The following is a 27,383-nucleotide window of genomic DNA, read 5'->3' as shown; positions in this document are numbered from 1 at the left end:
TCCGTGTGTAGCCGACTTCCTTTAACCCGCGCACCGACGGGGGGGGGGGGGGCGGATATCCGCCCCCCCCCTGAGGTTTTTCTACGCGCCGCGAAATTTGGTATGACTATAACCTCATCAATTTTACACATGGTGTGCAAGTTTGAACTTCCCACCTTTTAAGGTCAGGTCACCAGGTCACTTTGAATGACCCAACCTCAAGTCACTTTTTTGCAACTTTGTCACCGTGCCACAGCTACAGTAGATGTCGGAGGCCTTTGAAAGTCGCAGGATATTATTAGGTCATTAGTAGCTACAATTTGTTTATCTCGGAATTTTGATATCGGTGACCTAAGGTCAGGTCAATTTCGCGACCTCCCCATTATAAGTCAATGGGGGAAAAATCAACTCCCTGTTTTTACCACTAAAACGGGTCGGAATGGCCCCATATACTTTACATGACTTCATATACGATCAACCTTCACTACCTTGAGGTCTGTTTTGCTGTTGGGCAGCTGTGAGGTCATGTGACGTCATCAAAGGTCACCAAAGGTTTTTGGCCAATAACTCCGTACAGAAACAAGATACAGACGCGTGGATGGTCTCATTGTGTTCAGCTCGTCAAGACGCATCGAATGATATACATGATGACCTCGAGGTCACGTGACCTGAGGTCAACCTTTGACCTTGACCTTTCGAGGTCAACATATATATCATTCGATGCGGATTGACGAGCTGAACACAATGATGCCCTTAGTTTGTTCCTATCTTGACTAATTCGAAAGTTATTCGAGAAAAAAATCTCTCCATATCTAGCGCCGCCATTTTGACTTTTTCGACCCCTGTGACGTCATCTTTGACCTGACCTGAAAATGACCTTAGTAAAAATTGTGGATCTTGGCCGTGCGTATCCGATGCCGTTTACCGCTTGTCGCTATCTTGCTTCGTTCTCGAGATCTCAGGGGGGGGGGCGGTCATCCGCCCCCCGTCGGTGCGAAGTTGGCGCAGACCCCCGTCGGTGCGCGGGTTAACCTTCCAGGCGGTGGGGGGGGGGGGCAATTTTTTGCCCCCCCTTTAGTTTTTCGATATATCTCGAGAACCGCTGCGCCGATCGTCACCAAACTTTCAGTACCCTCCCGGGAGCAGCTAGCGCACATGGTGACCAAAAATTTTTCCAAAGGCTATGATAGGTTGGCCGCTAATGACGTCAGAGTGACGTCATTAGCGCGGAGCGCCACCGTTTTTGGTACACTTTATCATACATCAATTCTACACATGTTGTGAAAATTTCAGACCAAGGTCATTCAAGGTCAGGTCACCAGGTCACTTGAAGTGACCTCACCTCATAAAAAGTTTCAATGTCTGTCATAGCTACACCGAGTGACCGATCGCTTTGAAACTTTCAGCGATTGCTAAAAGTAATAGCATGTACAAAATGTATATCTCAGAATTTTGATATCGATGACCTAAGGTCAGGTCAATTTTGCGACCTCCCCATTATAAGTCAATGGGAGAAAATTGAAATGTGCCTCTTTTGGATGAAAGACATTAAAACACTCTCAAACACTGAATTACAAGTGGTTTAGACACACTGAACATGAAAATAGTGTCAATGACCCCTGTTTATGCCCTGAGGTCATCTTAGGTCACGAATGGTATCTAACAGTTTTTCGCAATTAACTTTTGATAGAGGCATGCTAGAGCGATGAAAACGCCTTAGCTGTGTTCAGCTCGACGATACGGATCGACTGATATGCAACATGACCCTTTCCGGTCAGGTCATGACCTTGACCTGAGGTCACATTTTCAGGTTGACCTTTCAAGGTCAAGTTCTAGTTCATTCGATGTGTCTTGACGAGAGGAACACGATACCGGTAAAAGTAAGCTCGTACAAGGCTTGGGTCAAAAGTTATTGCAGGAAAACTGTTTCCGAAAAAAATCGGCTATTTTTGCAGTTTTTGCCCCCTGCAGGCAAAACCGTTGACGTTAGGTCAAATCTGAGAAAATTACTCAGAAAGGGCGTTAATAGGGCTATCGAATGCGCTTTTCCGCGGCGCTGTAGCTCTATTGGTTCCCGAGTTATGCGTTGGCTTCTTGGAAATTGTCGACATTCGACCTGGAAATCGGCGAAATTTTGCCTTCAATGACCTATGGTGACCTGACCTTTGACCTGACCAAAAAATTGACCGAAATGATTTCCTCATTATTTTTGACGCTCTTTCGAACGCCGCCTTCCGCGTATCGCTACGTGGCCCAGGAGCCGAGTTAGAAGGGGGGGGGGGGTGTTCAAACACTCCCCCCCCCCCCACTAGCAGGGCGTGGAAATCCAGGACCCCCAGCCGGGCGCGGGTTAAGTTGCAAAAATGTCGAGCAGTGAAACTCGAGCTCATTTCCATTCGAATCATTATACGAGATTTGTTATTCGGTTTTCCTCTTGATCAGAGCATAGCACGCTGCTGGTCTAGCATCTTCGTGGGCTGTTTGTGGGCTACCAAATCTGGGCTACCAAAGTTGACCCCCAGCTGGGCGCCCATCACACACCCATCTGGGTCCCAACATGGTGCACTTTTGGGGCTCATATGGGATGAAAGCTGGCATGAATGACATATTGGATCAACCGCAGTTTCGTGCATTACATTAAATTTGATAGCTACCTGTAAATGTAGTTGTTTGTTTGCTTTGTTTGCTTGACTAAAAAAAAGTCATAGATTTTCATGTTCGTCTTCGAACAAAAAGCTATGTTACTATCTCTCATTGATAAGACTCTGTGGAGTTTTGATTTTCACATGGCATTTGCGGTTAGACATTTCGTGGTTACCTAGTTGGAAGTTCAACGACAAAAAAACTGATGTTTTAATTAAATAGCTTCATTATAAGACTACAAAAAAACACCATACACTTACTTAGCTCAACGAAGGATGCCATCTTTTAACCCGCGCCCGGCTGGGGGTCCTGGATTTCCACGCCCTGCTGGGGGGGGGGGGGGTGTTTGAACACCCCCCCTTCTAACTCGGCTCCTGGGCCACGTAGCGATACACAGAAGGCGGCGTTCGAAAGAGCGTAAAAAATAATGACGAAATCACTTCGGTCAATTTTTTGGTCAGGTCACCAGAGGTCATTGAAGGCAAAATTTCGCCGATTTCCAGGTCGAATGTCGACAGTTTCCAAGAAGCCAACGCATAACTCGGGAACCAATAGAGCTACGGCGCCGCGGAAAAGCGCATTCGATAGCCCTATTAACCCCCTTTCTGAGTGATTTCTAAGATTTGACCTAACGTCAACGGTTTTGCCTGCAGGGGGCAAAAACTGCAAAAATAGCCGATTTTTTCAAACAGTTTTTCTGCAATAACTTTTGACCCAAGCCTTGTACGAGCTTACTTTTACCGGTATCGTGTTCCTCTCGTCAAGACACATCGAATGAACTAGAACTTGACCTTGAAAGGTCAACCTGAAAATGTGACCTCAGGTCAATGTCATGACCTGACCGGAAAGGGTCATGTTGCATATCAGTCGATCCGTATCGTCGAGCTGAACACAGCTAAGGCGTTTTCATCGCTCTAGCATGCCTCTATCAAAAGTTAATTGCGAAAAACTGTTAGATACCATTCGTGACCTAAGATGACCTCAGGGCATAAACAGGGGTCATTGACACTATTTTCATGTTCAGTGTGTCTAAACCACTTGTAATTCAGTGTTTGAGAGTGTTTATAATGTCTTTCATCCAAAAGAGGCACATTTCAATTTTCTCCCATTGACTTATAATGGGGAGGTCGCAAAATTGACCTGACCTTAGGTCATCGATATCAAAATTCTGAGATATACATTTTGTACATGCTATTACTTTTAGCAATCGCTGAAAGTTTCAAAGCGATCGGTCACTCGGTGTAGCTATGACAGACATTGAAACTTTTTATGAGGTGAGGTCACTTCAAGTGACCTGGTGACCTGATCTTGAATGATCTTGGTCTGAAATTTTCACAACATGTGTAGAATTGATGTATGATAAGGTGTACCAAAAACGGCGGCGCTCCGCGCCGCCGTTTTTGAGATATTCGCGAAAAACCACAAGGGGGGTGTTCAAACACCCCCCCCCCCCAGCAGGGCGCGGGTTAATCGCGACGTCTGTTTTTCAACCAAAGAGTAAAAAGGTGTGCTCTTTTCAGAATTCAGATGCGCTGTTCCCTAGAAAATACGCCTTGCTGTGGCTTCCACATGTAATCTTTTGTGCTAATCAACCAGAGATAATGCTCTGTGACAAGCTCTGTGACGTGTGTCCGTAGCTGACGGCATCCGTCTGCGCCACGGGACGGCGCGTGATCGTCGCGGCCGGTGTCCTTTAGATGACCGGTGACACCGATCGGGACCGCCGGTGTCACTGACGGTGACACCGGTCGCCGAGGCGCGGGTGTTCGAGTAGGACAGGTGGTCCGGGTCGGTGGCCACGTCGGTGCGCCTGTTGCAGAGGCGCCGAGGAGCGGCCGCGCTGCGCGAGTCGCTCCCCGCCAGGTCGGCCGGTTGGTGGGTGCCGGGCCGGGGTCAGTCGTGTCAGGAGACGGCGCGGTGCGTCCACGGCCGCCAGCCGTCTGAGCACCTGCCGCCCGCCCTCTGAGCCTCCCTGCCGCCAGCCGTCAGCCACGGCCAGAGGTGAGCCAGCCCAGCCGAAACAGCTTGGCCCGTTTAGCCGCGGCCATCGACAATGCTATGCTGTGTGCCACTGCTCACTGGCACGTTGGGGAGAGTTGTGTGAACTGACTGCCTAAGAAAATGATGCACTTAAAAATTTACTGTATATTTCAGCTCCATTTTTCCATGGCTTGTCTAGCATTCATTGCCCCCAGAGCAGTGAGGATTCAACATAGAATAACTAGGCATTCGTGATAGAATTATGATGCGCTACCAAATTCAGCAAGGCGACCAAAGCACCTCAACAGAAGGCCAAATTGGCCGTTGTTAGTTGGATGCCGTACTCCCTAATATCGTCCTCACCTCCACCGCCATCAATGGTGAATATTTCACACGAATTTTCCAGGTTGATTCATTGTCAGACTTTCTTTGTGACTATGTCTTTAACCCGGGGCTGGTTCAAGTGATTTTAAAATTTCGCCCAAGTCTCAGGGATCTATTTCTGCATCCTTTTGTCAACTAATGAAATCGCTTCATCTTTCTGCAACGATTTTTTAAAACCCATTAAGTATACTGAGTTACGATTGATGAAATGACCTTGCTTTAAAAGCTTTAATTATTTAATATAAAGCTTGATCAAGCCAACTAAGTTGAACGCTAGTTACTGTTTACATTGCTGTAAAATGTGAATGCCATATATCTCTCATGGAAAATCCAAAAAGGCCTTCCCACTACTCACATAAAGCCTTCCGGTTACCTTCCCATTCCCACCACCATGGATTTCGCTCTTAGGCAACTCGTTTTGAAAATGGCAGTGGTCTGCTGAGATTATGGTACGTAGACTTATTCCCTTGAAGATAGGCTATGTCACAGTGGTATTGCCCCAGCTAGATCGGCACCACAAACTTAGCAACTCAGCATTTGCAGCGAAGGCTCTGAACGTATACCGGCCAAGTCATCCCGCTTGGCTTGGTAAAATAATCCCGTGGTGACATTAGCCGTTTTCACGACGGCCATCTGGTACACGTTTGGTGCACGTCTGGTGCAGATCAGGTGCAGATTTGGTCAAATCAGGTTCAGTGTGTCTCTTAGCAGCTATCAGCTAGGGTTGCACTAATTGCTTATATGCCTGCTTTGTCATATTATCAGAGAGCATCATCGATTAAAACACTGAAATAAATTCCAAAAAATGAAGATATTTGCTGTAAAAGAAATTAGGTGCAGATTTGGTCAAATCAGGTGCATTCGCCGGAAAGCCCGTCGTGAAAACGGCTATTATGGGTCATTTAGCCTATGAAGCCGCCACAATAAAATAAGGGATGCATATCCTGTTTGATACTTGTTTTGTTAGCAATACATGATGATGATGATGATGATGATGATGATGATGATGATGATGATGAAGGGACATAAAATCCCTCTCAGAGTCTCCGAATCCACCTGCACATGATGGACCATTTGTGCGGTTTGTTTTCAACTATGATATCTATGTCGTGCAGCTTTTTGTTGCAATAGGAAACTCAAAATGCTGTTGTTCGTCGAAATTCATGCTTATTATTCTTTAATAAAGATACGAGAGGCAGCGTTCACATAACAGAGTACTTTTTCACGTAGTAGGCACTACCACTTACTGGTAACGACAAATCTGTATTGTACTAGAAAGAGATCGAATAAAAGTAAAGCGTTTATCGATTTCAACTCAATACGAAATCCGCCACGAACTCAACAATTACGCTTCTACAATTGCTTCACTCCACTCCATATCAATAAATCCACTTTCCTTCGTTCCTCTACGGCTCCCCCCTCGGCCCTCACCCCTGCTGCTCCAAATTGCCGTTCTTGCATTTTTGAATCACGCGGCATATAACATGTGCATATTCACTCCGGCACCTCATAATTAGTGAATGACCTAAATCATGTAGGCACTTCTAATTACTAACATAGTTTGATAATAGAAATAACTCCACATTCCCCCCTGATCTCCGATCATTAAATTGTATGTAGACAACGTTGGAGCAGCGCTATACAACAGCGCGCGTGGGCAGACTTCAGAGGCAAATACTACAATGTCCTTGCCGGGTCCTCACGCTACACGTCTTTGCTGGCATCTGTCTGACGACGGCTGAGGCCGGGCTGTCCGCACTCTCAGTCTCGTTGACCTCAGCCGCTGTGGCCTGAGACACTTCACACTCGAGCTGGGAGGCACCATCAGCGTCATTTATCTGCTCGCAGCCTCCTGTCGTTCTTGGAGCTGGTATCTGGATCAGCCATGACTCCTCTGCGTCTTCTCCGGGCTCTTCTCGTTCATACTTGGGCTCCGACTCCTGAGTGCAGTCTGTTGAAGCTTGGCGCAGATCGCGCACATGACGAGGAATGCTGTCGACTTCCACGGTCTGGGCCGACACCACTTTGGTGACCGTTCCCACTGAACTGGGTACGTCACATCGTGTGTTGGGATCTCGAACCCACACGCGATCTCCCAAGCTGAACCGACACACGACTACACCAGGATCGCTGGAGTTCTCGTCGATTCCACGTATTTTCACTTCATATCGGTATATTTGATTCGCCGGAGCAGATTCAGCACTGACGTCGTCCTTGGGTGTCACGTTATACCAGTACAGTGCCTCCTGCACTGAGCAGCTTGAGCGGGCTACAATACACTTCACTGTCCGGTGGCACCGCTCCACTATCCCATTTCCAGAGGGTCGGTGGGCGCTTCGAAATCGCATGGTCACGCCCCATCGCTTGCTGAATTCGGAGAAGGCACGACTACGGAATGCCGCTGCGTTGTCCGTTAGGATTTCTCGCGGCGCTCCTCGTTCAAAGAATATCTGCTCCAGCTGTTCGATGACGCTGCTGCTGTCCTGCCTCTTCAACTTCCGCCACACAGCAAAGCGAGATGGGCCGTTATCTATCACCGTCAGATACTGGCCGCCGTTCACATGTGTTATGTCCATGCTCAGCCGTGTCCACGTTTCCGGAACGCTGAGATCTCCCTTACACCACCTGACTGGAGCTGGATCCAACGACAGGCACTGCTGACACTGATGGACGACGGCGCGCACCTGGCTCTTGGTGACTGCTGGTACGGACTTCTTGCAGAAGTAGAAGGTGCGCCGTATCCCAGGGTGCCCAGTCGAGTCATGTATGCGCCGGATCTCATCTGAGTTGTCATGACTTGCTGCGGCGGCGGCTACACCACCGTCACTTCGCTGGTCGGCGCCACCGACTTCAACACGGACAGCAGAGCCGTCTGATGTCGGAGCGAGCCACTTCTGCGGCACTCTGGTGAGGGCGTCAGCTCTGTTCTCTCTGGACGTGACGAAGCTCACGTCTACCTGGAGACCGTATTCCTCCACCGTGCTTCTGATGGTCTCCAGTCGCCGACGAATCAGCATCTCCCCCGCCGCTTTCGTTTTCACTCTTGCTTTTCCTGAAATCGCATCGCTCAGCCAGTGGTAGACTGTCCGCGAGTCTGTCATCAGTTTCACTGTTTTGACTCCCCATGGAATCACGAGATTGATGCCTTTGAGTGCTGCATCTAGCTCAGCCATATTTATATGGGCGCACTCGTCACGTCTTAGCCAACATGCGTCTTCAACCACTTCTCCCCCGATCTGTACCACAGCACCTAGGGCCAGGGAGCTCGCATCTACCCATACTGTTGCGTCTTCTCCATCCACGTCCCATCTGCCGCGTGCTGGGTCTGCTGCATCCACTCGCTGCATGACTTCTTCCAACATCTTCAGTATCTTCGGGTCCGTCACCGGTTCATCCCACGACGTTGTAGTCGCATTCGCCACTCTCTTCATGAAGGAGGCAGCCGGCCTCAGCCAGCCGCAGACCGGAAGGTGACTGACGAGCCGACCACATAGCGAGAACAGAGCCCGCTTTGTCAGTGGCTCTGGGACGTCTCCGACAGTGTTGTCTCGTCTCCAGACCAGATGACCGTCCCCCTCCTGTACCCGAAGTCCAAGGACACGGGTACCGCCAGAGAGGCGCTCCGGAGGCTTGCAGTCCAAGCCATGCTTCTTGAGGTGCGCCACAACACGCTCCGCCGGAACAGCACTCTCATCGACAAAGATGTCGTCGATGTATGCTGAAGTAGCGCGTCTGATGTCTGCGTCCCAGCTCAGGATAGTGGCCAACACCTTCTTCAGCACCAGAGGCCCGACGCTCAAACCAAAGCCAAGACGCGTAAGACTATACCGTCTGCCATGGAAGACAACTGTTTGATAGGGCCAAAGTGACTCGTCTACGTGCACTTGCAAGTATGCTTTTCGGAGGTCGATCATGGCTCCATCAGTGCCCTTTTCCTCCACTCGCGCAGTTTCTCGGCGCACACGTCTGCGTCTGCGGTATGCGCATCAACGAACGAATTCAGCTGTCTGAAGTCTAGAACTGGTCTCACCTTCTCCTTGTTCCGATTCAGCACCGCCATGAGAGGAATTGTTCCCTTCGGCGGCCCCTGTTTCTCTTCATCGTACGGCTCGAGCCAACCGTTTTCCACCCACTGTTTCAGCTCCTCTTCATATTCCTCACGGCTCTCTGGCGGTATTTTATACTCCGACACGGTGTCCCTCAGCGCCTCAGGTGCCGAGCCATCCGCCCACTTCCAGCTCATAGTCCACTTCTTATCCTTTTCATCGTAACTTGCTTGAAAATCTGCCTCATCAACATGCACTTTCACACGGCTCTCATTCCCACTCAGACCAGTTTCCATGTTTGTCTGTTCCGGGTTCATCACTCCTTGTTTCAACGGTTCCGATTCTGTCAGCTCTGGTTCTGTCGGTTCTGGTTTTGTCAGTTGAACGGCAGCACAGTTGAGCTCACCTCCGAACTGCACTTGACTGGAGTTTACCAGCGTAACTCCTCCCAATGCCTCAATGCCGTCCATGCCAAGCACAAGATCAAAACCCAATGGCTTCTCCATCACCACTAGGACATCAAGATCAGCAGCAGCACCGTTCGGAAGACACACTCGAATAGGTCCACTGCCGTCACATTGGTACCGTTCGCCGCTTACAGTTCTCACATTGATTCTTCTCTTGGTCCAGCCGGGACAGAAGGACTGATCAACAATACTGCGGGAACATCCAGAGTCGACCAGCGCCAAGCCGCTGGTGCCATTGACCTCTAATTGTCTTGTAGGGAGGGCGCCGCTTAGCGCGGAGAGGAGGCTGGCGCTGACGTCTCCCCTCCCTGCCTGTTTTCCGGACAGTGAGCCATCGTGTGACCCGACTTCTGACACCGGAAGCAGACTACCTGTCGGCAGAGGCGTGCGATATGCCCCTCTTCTCCACATCGGTAGCACTTCACTGGCCCACGAGTCTCCCCACGCTGGCGCTTGTCGCTAGTAGCACCACGCCAAGTCTGACGAGTCTGAACCGCCGCGGCGGTGTCGCAGTCGTCCGCCAGCAGTGCCCGCGCACGGCCGAGCACTTCACTCAGGGTTAGCGACTCGATACGGGTCCCAGCTCTCATAGTCTGACGCACAGAGTCCGGCAGACCGGCCACAAAGGCACATATCAGACCAGTATCAGGGATTCCTCCGAACAACAGAGCTAGCCGTTTAAGCTCAGAAAGATAGACATCGACGGACTCACCAGCACGGAGTCTCCTGGAGATGAACTGGTCATAAGCCGTGAACTTGTCAGCTGCGAATGCCGTTCGCAGCGCCTCTTTTATCCGACTTGCATCGGCCTTGTCCTCTTCACTGAGCTGCTGGTAAACGTTAAATGCGCCACCAGTTAGACGAAGCGGAATAACGTTTTCCAACTCTGTCACTGACCTCAGTCTGCAGGTGAGTTCCACTTTTTCCAGCCACTCGAGCACTGGATGTCTTCCATCGAATTCTGGGATGATCCTCAAATCGAAAGTATTTGTGTCCATTTTGAAGCGAGCCGAAATAGCTTGTATTGTACTAGAAAGAGATCGAATAAAAGTAAAGCGTTTATCGATTTCAACTCAATACGAAATCCGCCATGAACTCAACAATTACGCTTCTACAATTGCTTCACTCCACTCCATATCAATAAATCCACTTTCCTTCGTTCCTCTACGGCTCCCCCCTCGGCCCTCACCCCTGCTGCTCCAAATTGCCGTTCTTGCATTTTTGAATCACGCGGCATATAACATGTGCATATTCACTCCGGCACCTCATAATTAGTGAATGACCTAAATCATGTAGGCACTTCTAATTAGGGGAAGTTGGGGGAACGCCGAAGACTTTTTTTCTGACGCCCGTAGCACGCAAGGTAGACAACATACGCTATTCTTGTTGGCGTCATTCGAGAGGCCAGTCTTTTGCCTTTCAAACATACCAGGCGCATTTGATGAATTCGCATACCGTTAAGCGCACAAACTAAAAATATCAAAGAAGTGACTTTTTCGGCGTTGCCCCGGACTGCGGGGAAAGCCGAAAATGGGAGAAATGATCTACGGGGAATGCCGACATTGATGTTTTGCCATTTTATCTCAAACTTTATCCAGAATTCATCAAAGCTGACACACGTTTCAAGAGCTTGAGGACGCGATGCACACTGGAAGTTATAATTGTGTGATATAATAAGAAAATGCCAGGTAAATCATTCCTTATAGGTAACAGGCCGTTGTGTCGGTTGAAAGTGTAATTTATGTGACTAAAAATACGCGTTGCTATTCTACAGCAGTAAAGTCCACGTAGCGTGCTTTTAACACGTGCGTAATCGCACGTTTTCGGCATTACCCCAGCCAGCCATACTTTCATTTGCAGGCCCATAACTTTTCAACGTGCTGTATAAATTTCAAATAGGCAGCACACTTATGCAAAGACATGCTAAAGATTACTTGACCGAATTGGCCAGACAAACGGTAGCATAATGAGTAAAAAATGCAGCTTCAAAGGCGCATGTAGTTCAAGGGAAACGTACCTTGAAAACGCTCTTGGCGCCCTCACAGTCGAAGTATTCCGAATGACGACTCGTAACAAACATGCGATAATTGTAGTCACTTAAGCTTCAGAGCATCACTGACAGGTGGCATCCATGTCTTACGGTTTTCGAAATATCTCGAATTTCGGCTTTGCCCCAACTCCGGCATTGCCCCAACTTCCCCTACTAACATAGTTTGATAATAGAAATAACTCCACAAAATCATCCGATAAATAGTTGAAGAGAATATTCCGCCTCCCAGAGATTATTTTGTAACTATGATATAAATCAAGCCCGCACTAGCAATTGTGGAATCATTTTCTATATTTTACGATTAAAGAACTGAACGCAAATAGACGAGCAACCAATCAGCTTCAAACACCACTACTGATGTATCGATAAGGCGCTCTTATAAGTTTAAGTAATGTTCTGCCACGGCTAACAATCCCCGATAAGGTAGTTCAAAACTTAAGGTTAGAAGTGAAATAATACCTTTAGTCCACTTTCGTTGGGTATCGCACAGGTAAAGACAGCCAATGTACCACGACGGCAAAACCATCCAACTCTCCGTTACATGCATCTAAGTGATTATTACCAAGGATATTTGTTGATTGTTGGAGTCTGCAGCTTCCCTTTTCCGTAGACATTATCTTATTGGGCTATAAATAGTCATAAGTGAAATTTTTCTCTCTGAATGGCCTGCCATGGCAGGTGTGTGAATGGACTGTTATCCTGCTTTGTCATGCCTTCTCATTGCAGTTGCACCTATTCTTAAAAAAAGCGCTAGATGCTCGACATTACGCATTCAGCTGCCGAGTTCATAAGGCTCAGTGGTATTTTATGTACATCAAGGTGCATTTTACGCCTTTAGAAACTACACCCTCTAGAAATGAGCGGCTTTGTTAGGATCGAGGGGCTTATCATGTGCCATTTGTTATCTATGTTTTTGTTTGTTTTGGACTGTAGGCATTTGAGTACATCGTCGACTACTAATATCATAATAAGTGACATTTATTATTATATCGTTGGACGCGCAATTCCTCTTTGAAACGATTTGGGCGTGAAATGCGGCAAAAGCTGTGGAGAATTGCGTCAGTCGTAATTTACACCCTTTTATTAAATCAGCCGCAGTTTGCGAGGCCATGGCAACATAGCTTGCTAGTCCGTTAGCAGGTAGTTGAACCTTTTTTTGCCGATTATGCACTTGAGCGGCAATCAGTCGATGATGTGAGGCGTTAAACATCGGGAAATACACCGCAAACATATGGAAAGTGACGCTATCGTCTGTTCGCGTGGAAAGCTGTAATAGTTCCGGTCACGAACAAAGGGTACCGCGTGAAAGGAATTACATTCCATCATAAGTCATGAATGTCAAGCATCGTACGACGAGCATCAGCTTCATGTTGTTCGTCGGAGTATTTCAGTTATCGTTTTTGTTTTTCGATGTCGATGTTTCATTGCTCTTATCATTTGGTGTTCGATAGTACCTTCTACGTAGTTGCAGGCATTGCCGGGAAACACGAGAACACCCAAACAGGGACACAAGCACAAACAGAGCCGGACACGAGCGGACACGGCGGACACAGGCAGGGACACGAGCGGACACGGACATGGGGACACGAGGAGGGCAAGAGTGTGAGGAGTGCTCATTCAGTACTGAAACCGGACGCGCTCGGTCGCACTGCCCTCGGACCGCTTTAGCGTCGCACAGACCATCGGTGGCGACCGCGACCGCTTCCGTCGAAACGGCCAACGCCTGAGGCCAAAACATGTTTTGATTGCACGCGGCGTCGTTGGCGCGTTGCGATGTGAGTGTGTGTGTTTCGCACCCTCGTGCCAGTCGTCATTTCCCTGGCCAGACCACAGGCCCGACGACACGGAAAAACACGAACGGCGCGTGGCACGTCCGGTGCTAGGCAAAGCCTGGCGCATCGACAGACGGTGCACTACACGGTGAATGGCACGGGCGTCAATGTTGTTCTACTTAGCGCACGATTTGTGTGCGCCGACTGATTGGTGATGCGACTGCGGATATTTTATTACGCAATACGCATATGGGTAAATGGTTCATGTTCATCAATTATCTTTTCATTTTGAATCAATGGTATCCTCTCCAGCTCATGCTGGTGAAATTGTTGAGTTGTTGGTATCTATGGCCTTTAGAACTAGGCAGCTTTTATCGTTGCCAGTTTTAGCACTGCTGGAATCAGACGGTGGTAGTATGTACCTGCGCGATTCGGGGGTGGATACTGCAACACTCATCCCAGATTAGCAGTTTACAGGGCAACTAGCATTGTGACATCGTCTATTAGAACTGAGGTCACGGCTACCCCTTAGATCGATGCTCTGTCTAGGATGGCTGAAAACATTTTATTACTGATTAACAGTTGCTGTTGAACGAAACGAACGGTCCAAACTCAGTATTGTAACATGCAATGATCGAAATGATGTTTTGTAACTGTTGTACATATACCTATTCACTTCACTACCTAGCATAATATAAAACTAAACATAAGTCCTTCTCACTACTAATGAATGGAGGACCAAACTATTTTTATCCCGTCTGGCAATACCATTAGTTTATTGGCATTCCTGATTTAAAGGAGCATTGTGTCCCATAGAGTACAACGTTGGCATGCCGATAGCGAGCTCATAAAGCGTCTAGCTACATAGATAAACGATAGATGCGATCACTGTGGCATCAATTGATAGCTCGGCATCAATAATCTCACGTAACAGGCAAGCTGATCTTGATCTAACAGAATGCAGCTGATAATCGTTTGACTGTCTCAGATAGAATCTTTTCTGGATTCAATAAATATGTGCACAGATAACAGTAGTAGGTACTACTGTTATCTGTGATATGTGTATAAAAAATAGGTACCGAGAGTTCCCGAAAAAACGGATTTGGAAGACCAAAGTCACACCAAACGATGCTATTTTGTGGTGTAGTACTCAATTGCGTGCTCGGTGCCGACTGCCGTCCACACTGCACAATTTCCATGAGGTTACCAAACTCTCCGGGTACAAAGACGCGCGTTGCGTCACTTACGCCACCAGCAGATTCCGGTCACATGCCCCAAATCGAGCACTTAACAAACACTTTCAGATCATTGCTGATTTCCCTTTTCATCTGGTGCACTTCTGCTAACGTCCACACCCTACACACCCTAGGGTGCATCTGGTTCGCTCTATAGGGTGTGAAGTCCGAGTAATGCGCGGGCCATGTATTCATATCCAGCTGAGAAAAGGGGTGCTCCCCGAAGCGCATCGCAGCCAGTTACGGGCTGCGGCGGCGGCGTTTGTGCGGTTGTTCCGTCCTGCTGCGTCCCCTATCAGCTGGATGTCACGTCCCAGTTTCTTATTGAGCGCCGTCTAAAACCTGGACAGCCTGTCAGGCGTCGATTGCCTCACTCCTGACCTTCTCATGCTCAAACTAAGGCAGTCCAAAACTCTTGTCCTCCCAGCTGTTCTGTGCATTCGCTATCGACAACTCTTTGCGTTGTAAATATTACGTTGCTTCCCTTCATTAAAATGAAATGTCTACACCAGGCACATAACTGCACTTGATAGTGGTGCTACTGGTGCTTTATACAAATTACAAAGTTTTTGTTCTTCTAATTTTCCAGTCGGCTGTCACAATATATTTCGCCTCGAAGTATAAAGTGTCTTGGTCTTACGCGTTTCTTTGTAAGGCTTCATTAGTGAAAGTGATTAAAAGTAGCAGCAAACAAAATAGCATTGCACTGCCTTTCAGTTGATGTAATAATTTTATCGAATCGTACTTCAAAGAGATTTTAGGGGGTAAGGAAAAGCGTCTGTTTTTCCCAGAATCTTACTTTTGGTGTGCGTTTTTCTTGAGGCAAAATTGTCGATGCTCCTTTTCCCATGTAGAGGTTTTCAAAAAGCATGCATCTATATCCTTGTTCCTTAGCATAAACATATAAGTATAATTGTAATTTGATAATAAGAAGACGAAGTTTATGAAAAAGGATGGTATGCTCTACTTCGCCTATTTCTCATGCTTTCTCAAGACTGGATGGCACATTCCTAGCAACTGGGACGTTATTCCGTCTGGATTCTGCGGCGTCCGGCTCAACAACGTCGTAACGATGTCCACACAACGATGCCGTAAAAACAGATCTGGCAGTCGTAAATGAGGTTCTCATTTAAAAACACGAGACACCACTGGTATCTCATGTCGGCAGCACTGCAGAATTGGGAAGTGTTCCATGGAAGACGTCTCTCAATCACGACACGTTCCTATATGGGTCAGTGCGGCGGCGGTGGCGGCTCAGTCGCGCGGGTGGCATTTGGTGGCCGCTCGGCCCACTCCATCATGTTCCGGGGGATGGGGGGGGGGGGGGGCGAGGCGGCCCATTTCCCGCCTCACCTCCCGGCGTCATAGCCAGCGACAGCCGGCCCGCTCGTCCATCGCTCGTCCGTGCGCCGCGGCATCCATCCGCATTCAGCATACCTCATCTGAGCCGCGGCGGACTGCCCGCGGCGCGCCGGCGCCGGCTCCGGCGTGATATTACTACACGGCCGGCACCGCGGCACCGCGGAGCGCCCGCTGGACAGCGCGTGATAGCTCCTGTCATGGCGTCATACCACCTAATCTACTAGCGGCCGATGTCCGCTAATAGATAACTTAGAGACGCTGCCCAGGGCGAGACGCCGCAGTTTGTGTGACTGTGACAGAGACTTTAGCGTTGGTATTTACGAATGCGCATGGCTATGGCCAAGCAAATGCTTGCCTCTATAAATACCTACTCGATATAAATACTTTCTACTTATTACAGACGTAGGCATGCGCGGCTCGTCGTCTAGAAATTCTCGCTTCCTTTTAACAGCTTCTGCACGTTGATGAGAATAGGTATAGTCGACTACAGAATGATGTTCCACTTTTCACAGGTAATTATTTGCCTGGAGTGGCAGGCTGTGCCGCATCACACGGGCTGAGTTCACAAATTATAGCTTTGTCCGAATGCTCACAATCGACACGCTTAATTGCGTAATAAACGGCACAACTTAGCGCTCCGGTCAACTGATAGCTTCTAAGGAGTGGAACATCATTCTGTAGTCGACTACACATAGATTACTGCCCGATTTAGGTTGGCTTATGTAATATGCCAACACCGAATCCCAATATATTTGTAAGGAATCCCTCAGGCTTTATTATATAAAAAAGCTGATGGCTCAAACAGGCTCCGGCTCCGGTGGCAATATCCGGACATTGATGCCCACATAACACCTGGCTCGCTGGCAGAACACATAATGATGCTTTGATAAAAACGCTGGGTCCAAATATTCGTCATGCTGAACATGACTTTCCTTAGATATAATAATGCATAATTCTATATAATAATATAATAATAATAATAATTCATGTTATCTATGAATAATGGTTTTCGATGCATTATATTGGTATGTGTGCACTGTGCATGCATATGCCATTTGCACATGCCAGGTATGAAATTTATCCATGTCCGTATGTCTGCCTAGCTCTTCCTATCTTTCTCTCCCTCCCTCCCTTCCTCCCTCTCTCCCTGTCACTCTCTTTCTCTCTCTCTCTCTCTCTCTCTCTCTCTCTCTCTCTCTCTCTCTCTCTCTCTCTCTCTCTCTCTCTCTTCTCTCTCTCTCTCTCTCTCTCTCTTTCTCTCTCTCTCTCTTTTCCGCTCATATACTCGCCATGGCTATTCCCTCAAAAGCGATATGCAGTAGCAGCGAGCCGCGCTGCACGCGCCACTGACCTGGTGACGTGGGCATCGCTGAGTGCCTGGACAGCCGTGGTTATCATGGCCGGCCGCGTCCGCCGCAGTTAGGCGAGGGGACAGTGGACGGAAATGACGATCCTTTCTTATACTGATATCTCAACGTCACAACATCTGACTGACACCAGCGTCACATCCACGCCTCCTCACCGACGCCAGAGCCACGCCCACGCCCCTCTGAAGGACACCAGGGTTTCGTTTTTCTTACAGTAATATTATGCTTTTTTTTAGGTTGATTCTACTTTCGCAATCATCCATGTCTTCGTAATCGATTTGCTTGTGAACGATATGCTCACGGCTGTGCGAGCGAAGGGTTCAAACAAAAGTCCAGGGAATGCAATGAGGAAAAAGATGGCCTGAAATATTGTAACTATTGTACTTACACATACATAAACTGTGTTCCAAAGAATAGATTTATGAGTTGTTCGCTTTTGAAAGGACAAAAAAACGTCAAAATGAACGGAACGTACGTTATGCTGGTAGTATTTATGCAGTGTTGACAACTGCTGTACGGTGTCCAATTTTGCCATGTTGTACTTCCCAACATGACATTTCTTAAAAAACGAAGTGAGCCGTCTGATTCGACCTCCTTGGTAAACTTCATTTTTGGATGCTGACCATTCAAAAAATCGAGGAACTTATCCACATGTGAAATGTCATTGAAAATCAAAAAGCAATCATCCACATACCTCTTGTAGTATGATGGACGAAATTCTGACGGGCACGTACTTAACCATTTTTTCTCATGGAAACAAAGGAAGATGTTAGCAAACGTTGGACCTAAGGGTAGACCCATACCCACACCATCAGTCTGTCTGTACAGTTTACTGTTGAACAGAAAGTAAGAGTTTGACACAGCTAAGTCAAGCATAGCACGGAAAAGCTTTTTAGGGATGCCACCTATGCTATCGCAACCACTCATCAAGGAATTGACAGCTATATCTATGGTCTCCTGGACGGGTATGCTTGTAAATAGTTAGACTTTCAACATCAAAACTTGCCATTATCATGCTACTGGACAGCTTCATATCATTTATGTTTCGAGCGAATTCATGACTGTTCTTTACAGTGTACTCGTTTTCAGTGATAGGTGCCAAAAGTGGGACGAGAAACTTCGCCAGAGAGTATGTGGCGGTTCCACACGCTCTAAATATGGGACGAAAAGGCAGGTTTGGCTTATGGACTTTGGGAAGACCATAAAGAACACCAGGCGCTGATCCAGATACATGTAGTCTACTGTACGTTTCTTCTGAAATGATTGCATCTTTTTTAACCCGCGCCCTGCTGGGGGTCCTGGATTTCCACGCCCTGCTGGGGGGGGGGGGGTGTTTGAACACCCCCCCTTCTAACTCGGCTCCTGGGCCACGTAGCGATACGCGGAAGGCGGCGTTCGAAAGAGCGTCAAAAATAATGACGAAATCACTTCGGTCAATTTTTTGGTCAGGTCAAAGGTCAGGTCACCAGAGGTCATTGAATGCAAAATTTCGCCGATTTCCAGGTCGAATGTCGACAATTTCCAAGAAGCCAACGCATAACTCGGGAACCAATAGAGCTACAGCGCCGCGGAAAAGCGCATTCGATAGCCCTATTAACGCCCTTTCTGAGCAATTTTCTCAGATTTGACCTAACGTCAACGGTTTTGCCTGCAGGGGGCAAAAACTGCAAAAATAGCCGATTTTTTCGGGAACAGTTTTTCTGCAATAACTTTTGACCCAAGCCTTGTACGATCTTACTTTTACCGGCATCGTGTTCCTCTCGTCAAGACGCATCGAATGAACTATAACTTGACCTTGAAAGATCAACTTGAAAATTTGACCTCAGGTCAAGGTCATGACCTGACCGGAAAGGGTCATGTTGCATATCAGTCGATCCGTATCGTCGAGCTGAACACATCTAAGGCGTTTTCATCGCTCTAGCATGCCTCTATCAAAAGTTATTTGCGAAAAACTGTTAGATACCATTCGTGACCTAAGATGACCTCAGGGCATAAACAGGGGTCACGGACACCATTTTCATGTTCATTGTGTCTAAAACACTTGTAATTCAGTGTTTGGGAGTGTTTATAATGTCTTTCGTCCAAAAGAGGCGCATTTCAATTTTCTCCCATTGACTTATAATGGGGAGGTCGCAAAATTGACCTGACCTTAGGTCATCGATATCAAAATTCTGAGATATACATTTTGTACATACTATTGCTCTTAGCAATCACTGAAAGTTTCAAAGCGATCGGTCACTCGGTGTAGCTATGACAGACATTGAAACTTTTTATGAGGTGAGGTCACTTCAAGTGACCTGGTGACCTGACCTTGAATGACCTTGGTCTGAAATTTTCACAACATGTGTAGAATTGATGTATGATAAGGTGTACCAAAAACGGCGGCGCTCCGCGCCGCCGTTTTTGAGATATTTGCGAAAAACCACAAGGGGGGTGTTCAAACACCCCCCCCCCCAGCAGGGCGCGGGTTAAGTTTGTTTAATTAATAGTCTGTTTACTTTATCTTCCACTTTGAGCAAAAGCTTGTGAAGAGGTTCAGTTACAATAGAGAACTTAGAACGGTCTGCCAGAATTGTCTCGACTTTATCAACATATTGGTCTCGATCTACGATAACTACGCCCTTACCTTTATCAGGACGAGTTACAACAATTGATTGGTCAGAGGCAAACCTCTTCAATAACACTACATCTGACTTGGAGAAAATGGGAGAAAACTCTTTGGAAGGTCTAAAACCATTGTAAAATCGAAAGGCTACTGATCGTAAGTTTTGTTTGACTTCTTGAAAGGTGAATCTTGCGGCGAGCGGGAGGTGAGCGATCGACTGAGCCAGAGTTTCAAAATGTAGAAAATATTTGTAGAAGCTCAGTCTCCAAACAGGCAGTCTGAAATCCAGCCCAAACGCCAGCAGTGTCTTGATGCGTGAGGGAATGGATTTTGAAGAGAAGTTGAAGATGACCTTGTTTGGATCACAAGGTTGAAGCGAGTTCTCAATTCCGAGCCGAGCGAGCTTTCTTGCGTGGATTGATTCATGTTTTCTTTTGAAGGTGGCCAGAACATCTTTACTGACGTTGATAAGCCAGTAAAACTTGAAAAAAGATAGAACTTGATAAATGCTTTTCCGAGTTTCTGTACATTTCTTCTCAATATCGGCATGTCGTCGTTTCTTAAACTTGATTTCTTGATTTCGTGGTTGCGATCAAGGCCCTAAATACAGCATAGGTGGCATCCCTAAAAAGCTTTTCCGTGCTATGCTTGACTTAGCTGTGTCAAACTCTTACTTTCTGTTCAACAGTAAACTGTACAGACAGACTGATGGTGTGGGTATGGGTCTACCCTTAGGTCCAACGTTTGCTAACATCTTCCTTTGTTTCCATGAGAAAAAATGGTTAAGTACGTGCCCGTCAGAATTTCGTCCATCATACTACAAGAGGTATGTGGATGATTGCTTTTTGATTTTCAATGACATTTCACATGTGGATAAGTTCCTCGATTTTTTGAATGGTCAGCATCCAAAAATGAAGTTTACCAAGGAGGTCGAATCAGACGGCTCACTTCCTTTTTTAGATGTCCGGATAAGACGATCTGGAAACTCGCTAGTGACATTTCTTATTCTAAGATAACAACTCCTGGCAAAGGACGTGGTAAACAGTGTGTGATGATTTACTCTGTGAGAGACTGAAAGGTCGCACACGGCTGCCTTTTTGTGTGTCGCACGGCATCCGGCAGCCCGCCGGAAGGGCTGATGGTGCCATACTGGCGCCCTTCCACAGCAAGTCATTGTTCTAATGCGACTGCGAGCGCCGCCCATAACGTCGACGTGTCAGCGCGTCAGGGAGGTGGTCTGCGGGCGAAGCACGTGTCTGAGGAGTACAACAACGCACAATAGCTCCCCCAATGCTGCGCTTATTGATAAGGTGAATTCCGTAGTCCTTCCTAAACGGATGGTCATGGATGATTTCGGAATGAACAACCTCCAGTTTTGATTCCTATAGCTTTTTGAATGGTGAATGGTACATACTACATACATATGTGTTCTCAAATTTGATATACCTATGTCATATGTGAGTACCTATTAGGAATAAAACCAATAGGTACTGAGAGCCTGCTGCAACACACAACATCCTACCATCCAGCCCATTCTCATTTCTCACTCATAAAGTTATGATTAAAATTTACTGAAACATAGGTACATTGCAGACATAATGCATATTTTGGTTGGATCGCATTCGGACCGCGGACCAATGGTAATGCTCACTGGTACGGCACAATGGTGGTCTGCTGTTTGCAAGCGGAGCCGTGTTTTCATCCACCGTTTTGCCGTGTGGTGTTCATATTACATTCTCTTATTATTTAGTTGATTACAGGGGAGACAAGATACTACGCAATGTATGCATGAGTCGTTTTGTAATTGTTAAGTGTACGCTTTGTAAACACGATACCATAACCGACTCTGGAACACGGTAAGATTTTATGTGGACTCACCAACAGCAGGAAACCTCTCACACGGCTTAGCCGATGCTTTCAGACGTCTGATACGCCGCAGAGTAAAAGAAAAACACTGAACGTAATAAACATTTGGCAATATTATCCAGTGAACGCCAATTCAACGCCCGGCGCACAGATACCTTTGCAAGGGTATTGTCCGGCATGGTGGTTTTACAGTTTTACTGACAATACGGAGGACTCTCAACTCGAAATCCTGGCCATAGATAAAACCGAGTCTCGTCGTTAGCTCGCACACCGAATGCGATCAGAACTACCAGTGGGAATAACACAGTATCAGTTATTAGCGAGGACTTCAGTGGTGTTACAAGGGATGGCATAACGGTGACGGTCTGTTACAGGGCACCATCCCCTGCCCGGTGTATGCGTATATGGCACGTGGCCGTTCTGTGGCAACCTAAACATGCTCCAAACAAAAGAAGCTTTTCTTTACGACACAACCTAGAAACTATTCTTGTCTATAGACCGTGCTTTCATGACAAGACGTTATCTCCTAATATCATGACAATGAGCTTCGTTAATTATTGCTCGGTGGTTGCGCTGTACGTCTTTTTCTGTATTTCATGGTAAATGCAATCAATCGTTTGCCTTCAGGCGGCGTCTGTTCTACCGTGACATCTTCTTTATTGCTGAGCCATGCTGGCGTCACTTCATTAAGGGTATTGAGCCCATTGATCTGCGGAGGGCATCGCAGCTGCAGGGGGCCGCCCCTGTTCTGTGAGCGTGCCATCCCGGGTCTGAATGGGAAAACTTATGGCTTTCCTAAGTTACTAAGAATTTGTGTTTAAGAATAATATAATTTAACGAATAATAATATAATTGTAATGGGAAATAGAAGAATTTTCTTGGTGCGTTCTAAGAACTACATTAAAAAAAAATAGTAATAGAATTGTAATGGGAAATATAATAACTTTTGGTACGTTCTAAGACCTACATTGAATAAAAACGAAAATCTTTTAACCTGGCGGCCGCTGGGACTACCCCCGACCGCTGGGGGGGGGGGGGGGCATACTCGTATAGTTGCCCTCTTACTTTTTCGACGATATCGTCGCAACGCGAAGAGATAGAACGAAACTTTGCACACATGTTCCTGAATACCTAGCTGAGGTTGTGTTGGTGTCGATTCCATTTGAAATTACGTCACGATGTCAGAAGTCAAATTATAGATTTGCTTTTCTCAGTTTCCTCACAATATATCCGATATATGACACCGAATATTAAGGACCAATTATGATTGGTCATTATTAGCCAATAATTATTGGTCTTATCTTGACCAATAATTATTGGTCAGGAGCTAGTTGCAAGCATACTTACCTAGATGTTTAAGGATGACAGCAGGTGCTGTCTAGCTCATTAACAGTTGAGTTTCATGCTCAGCGACATCAGGAACGGTTCATATCGGAAAACGACAAAAATTTATGACGTCACTGTGACGTCATCTCAAGTGCTACAAGCACCAAACTTTCCTCAAACATTGCCTACGTATTCATTTGAAGCTATGCCAAGTTTCACGTGAATCGTGGCTTTTCAGGTTTTGGAGATATTCCCCAAAACGTAGAGGGGGCAACTATATGTCTCCCCCCCCCCCCAGCGGCTCATGGGTTAAAATATTGTGATATATAGGTACTTATAAAAACTCATGCACTATTTGCAATCATAAAATAATATGCATGGTAAGTTATGCCCTTCCTGCTGCTGCTACCAACTAGAACTGTGTTTCGCAGCGTGGGCGACTTTGAAACGTTTAGTAAAACCATGGATGATATAACACTGGATTGGTGTCTCGTGGAAATTAACATTGGGATCCGCGACATTGGGATCAGGCCTGCCATCTAGCGAGAGAATTATCGTAAGTTAGGAGCAAGCCGAGTGAACGCCATCTCTCAGCATTATGACACACGTGGGTGTGGTGTGTTAGTTGGCTTGAAGTGCATATTCCCACGAGTTGGAGGTAATCTCACTGGACCTGAGACGACAAAAGCGTCTTAAATGCTTGAAAGCCAAAAACGTCAAGCAGCCTTTAGGTAATAACGAAAATAAAATGCGTAAGACGGTGTGTATTGAAACGCCCAGTACCATCGGATTGTACGACCTTTTATATGGTCATTTACTCACAATGGTACAGCAGTTTAACAATATGTCACTTACATATTTGGTAGGCTTATTCCTTCTTCTCCGAATTTCGCCCGATTTTCTTCATCTTAGTTAATGTTACGGCACGTGTCACGTGCCAACTTAGGGGTGTCGAAATTGTTCCACATAAAGTAACTCCGCAATGGCTGGGCCAATTACAGTAAAACTTCGTCAATAGTTAGGCACTCAGTGGCCAATGCATTTCCATGTGTCACTATGGGGATGCTACTGCACGTGCGCACGTGCGGGGTGCCGCTTCCATATCTCAAGAACGGCTGGGCGGATAACACTCAAACTAGGTACACAAATGTCACATCGATGCTCGCACTGCATTGATCAGTGCTTACATTGGTGCAGAGCTGTTAGGAAAACGATTAAATGAGATGCGTGGTGTTTATGCCTTTTTTCCAGCAGCTGATTGATTCGCAACAGGAGATCCTTGTTTGCGAGGGCTTCGTCTCCCTTTTCCACCCCTTGTTTAAAATAACATTAATTAACAATGTACGAAGAAGATCACACATAAAAGTTGTTTTAGGCGGCTATCTTGGGCCAGGACTGCGAAGTTGTAGTCAGAGCCAGCGGTTCTGTTCCGACTCGGAGTCGGTTGATTTTTAAAAGCTGTAGCCCGAGTATGAGTCGAACGTCACCGAAAAGTCATCACTCCACAGACTTACCAGGGCTGCAGAGTCGGAGTCAGAGTCGGAGTCTGTGTGAATTGACAGTTCTGCCTGGAGGAGTCGGAGTCGATATTTGGATAACGGAATCGGAGTTGGAGCCATTGAGTTACTGAAATTTCATCGACTACGCACCACCGGTTGGGTCCTTTTCATAGAGCGTCTTGAATGACATATTTAGCGGCAATGACGTTAGCAATTCCGTTTAAGTTTTTCATTAGACTTAATAGATAGTACTTACGTTCGTTTTGTTCTTTGATCGGACAATTTGTTTGATTTAGGCCAAGTAAAGACTCATGTGAAAAATAGCGAAAACGACACGTGCTGGCGAAGTCTCCAATAACTCCCTGTTTCACGATTTAATGAGGAAATAACATGGAACTGCTTATCTTATTACTGACCCTGCACATAAATCTATTAATTTCTTCGCTTTTACTGACATATAAAGACATAACCTTTTGAAAAATTGCACAACAAGCCTGCTACTACACCACACTCCCGTGTGTCACAATGCTAATCAGCGGCGTTCACTCGGCTTGCTCCTTACTTACGACAATTCTCCCGCTAGATGGCAGGCCTGAGCTCAATGTCGCCAAAAACTGCGAAGACACCAATCCATTATTATCTCATCCATGGTAAAACTGTAAGGAACGCTACAAGTGCGAATCCTGTGCCTATCCTGCGCTCGCCATGCTTGAGGCTAGTGTTAGGCTATGCTAGTTCACAAAAGTTATAGGAAATCACAAGAAATGTGTTTCATATATACATGTTTTCCCCATTCCGGTCATGGAATAAAAAAATAGCGTCTGTCTCTGCCTTCCGAGACAGTTTGTGGTCAATTGAACTGATGGCTAATGGCTAGGTCGGGTTCAGGTTAAAAATATCCAGTTTTTAACTAAAAAATATATAAAAAAGGCTGGTGCCAGATGCGAACTGAGCCAAAGCATCCAATGGTGTATTATTGTTAACCCGCGCCCTGCTGGGGGGGGGGGAGGGTGTTTGAACACCCCCGCCTTGTGGTTTTTCGCGAGTATCTCAAAAAACGGCCGCCGTTTTTGGTACACCTTATCATACATCAATTCTACACATGTTGTGAAAATTTCAGACCAAGGTCATTCAAGGTCAGGTCACTAGGTCACTTTAAGTGACCTCACCTCATAAAAAGTTTCAATGTCTGTCATAGCTACACCGAGTGACCGATCGCTTTGAAACTTTCAGCGATTGCTAAGAGCAATAGCATGTACAAAATGTTTATCTTAGAATTTTGATATCGATGACCTAAGGTCAGGTCAATTTTGCGACCTCCCCATTATTTTAGTTCCCTGAGCGCGGCGCCGGCGGCCGCACGTGCTCGGGTGCTCTCCTGTCTTCCGCGCCCACCCGCGTGCCTTATCCAGTGTGAAAGGCTAAGTGCGATTGCGAGTGATTGTGTGATTGAGTGATTAGTGACTGCAGTGCGAGTGAAACCCGTTTGCATTACACTGCAAACATCATGCACCGAGATCTGCTACGGTCGTTGGTGGTGTTAGCTGTCGCCCACACGCTAGTTAGCGTAACCGCTCCTGCGCCGGCTCCGTGGCGGCCGGCCCGGCGTCTGCCCTGGGGCGACACATTCCATCGGCGAGCTGACCCCGTCCCCTATGACGTCAGTGACCAGCTGATAACACGTCACCAGCGTGCTGCGCGCGCAGGCGGGGTCACCCCGCTAACCGGAGCGGCCGCCCCTCCCCACCGGCCGGCTGGCCCGGCGCCGCGGCGCACGCGCCGTGGGAAGAGGTCAAGGGCGCGCGGCTGCAGGGGCGGCGTGAGGTGGCGACAACCGGGGATCCAGCCATCGGGCCAACTCCTGATAGGACATCTGAACATACAATCGATAAAGCCCAAACTACCCGAACTTAGACAAGAACTACACGGAGTGTACGGCTTTGACATTTTTGTCGTGTGTGAAACTTGGCTACGGCCGAGCATTCCAGACCGGCTAATGACAGTAACCGGATACAGACTTTATCGTCAAGACAGACCTTCTTCTTCGCGGCAGCCCAGCGGATTCGGCGGCGTTGCTGTGCTTGTGCGTGAGAGCATCAGCTGTGAGGTGGTACCGACGCCGGACACCGGTATACCCACTTCACGGATCACATAAGGTGATCCGTGCCCACTTCAAATCTGGAAATATTGTGGGTTCTAATACGAACCAGCAAGCATTACCAATTGTTGATTGCATCCGTCTACCGTGTCCCCTCGAGCGCTGCCGCGCAGGTGATTGCCGATCTTGATGATTTTGAGCAACAACTGCAGCACATGATGGTTAACTACCCGAACACGACAGTCCTTATTGCTGGCGACTTTAATATGTGCCTTCTCAAAACCGGAGGGCGCGGCGGCGAACATCAGCTTCTGTCGCTGCTGAATACGTACGGTATTCATGTCACCAACCGGACTATTCCTACCTACCGACCCGCCTCAAGCCTGCTTGATGTTGTCGGCATCAGTAAACCGGCACAGCTGCAGCGAGTGGGCGTAACGCGCTGTCATTATGGCGGTCCCCATGATATTACCCGTGTCATGGTTGATTGTCGAATGGGGAATGTGCATACTGGCAGTAAATACGTGCTGCGACGTTCACTGGGGAGGGTCGACTCTGCCTCATTCAGTGAAACCTTACGACACACTGACTGGTCTCCTGTGTGGTTCAGTTACGGCCCTGAGCGCAAGTGGTACGAGTTTAAGCGCATCTTCCTAGCTGCACTAGATAGAATAGCACCGCTCCGGCGCTCTCGGTTGCGAACG

The 27,383-nt window shown here is 47.3% G+C and overlaps 1 protein-coding gene across 1 annotated transcript in view; it reads left to right on the top strand.

Moving 5' to 3' along the window:
* Positions 1–4,488: 4,488 nt before the first annotated feature.
* LOC122363329 (probable G-protein coupled receptor No18) overlaps positions 4,489–27,383 on the top strand; it is a 28,744-nt gene continuing 5,849 nt past the window's right edge. Inside the window, exon 1 of the mRNA XM_043332458.1 lies at positions 4,489–4,623. The gene's annotated coding sequence lies outside the window, so the exon portion shown is untranslated. The remainder of the gene's footprint in view (positions 4,624–27,383) is intronic.

The sequence above is a fragment of the Amphibalanus amphitrite genome, unplaced genomic scaffold, assembly GCF_019059575.1.
Source record: "Amphibalanus amphitrite isolate SeventyFive unplaced genomic scaffold, NRLGWU_Aamphi_draft 000616F_arrow, whole genome shotgun sequence".
Lineage (NCBI taxonomy): Eukaryota > Metazoa > Arthropoda > Thecostraca > Balanomorpha > Balanidae > Amphibalanus > Amphibalanus amphitrite.
The sequence above is the reverse complement of the archived record's forward strand: the minus strand, read 5'-3'. Positions and strand labels throughout refer to the sequence as shown.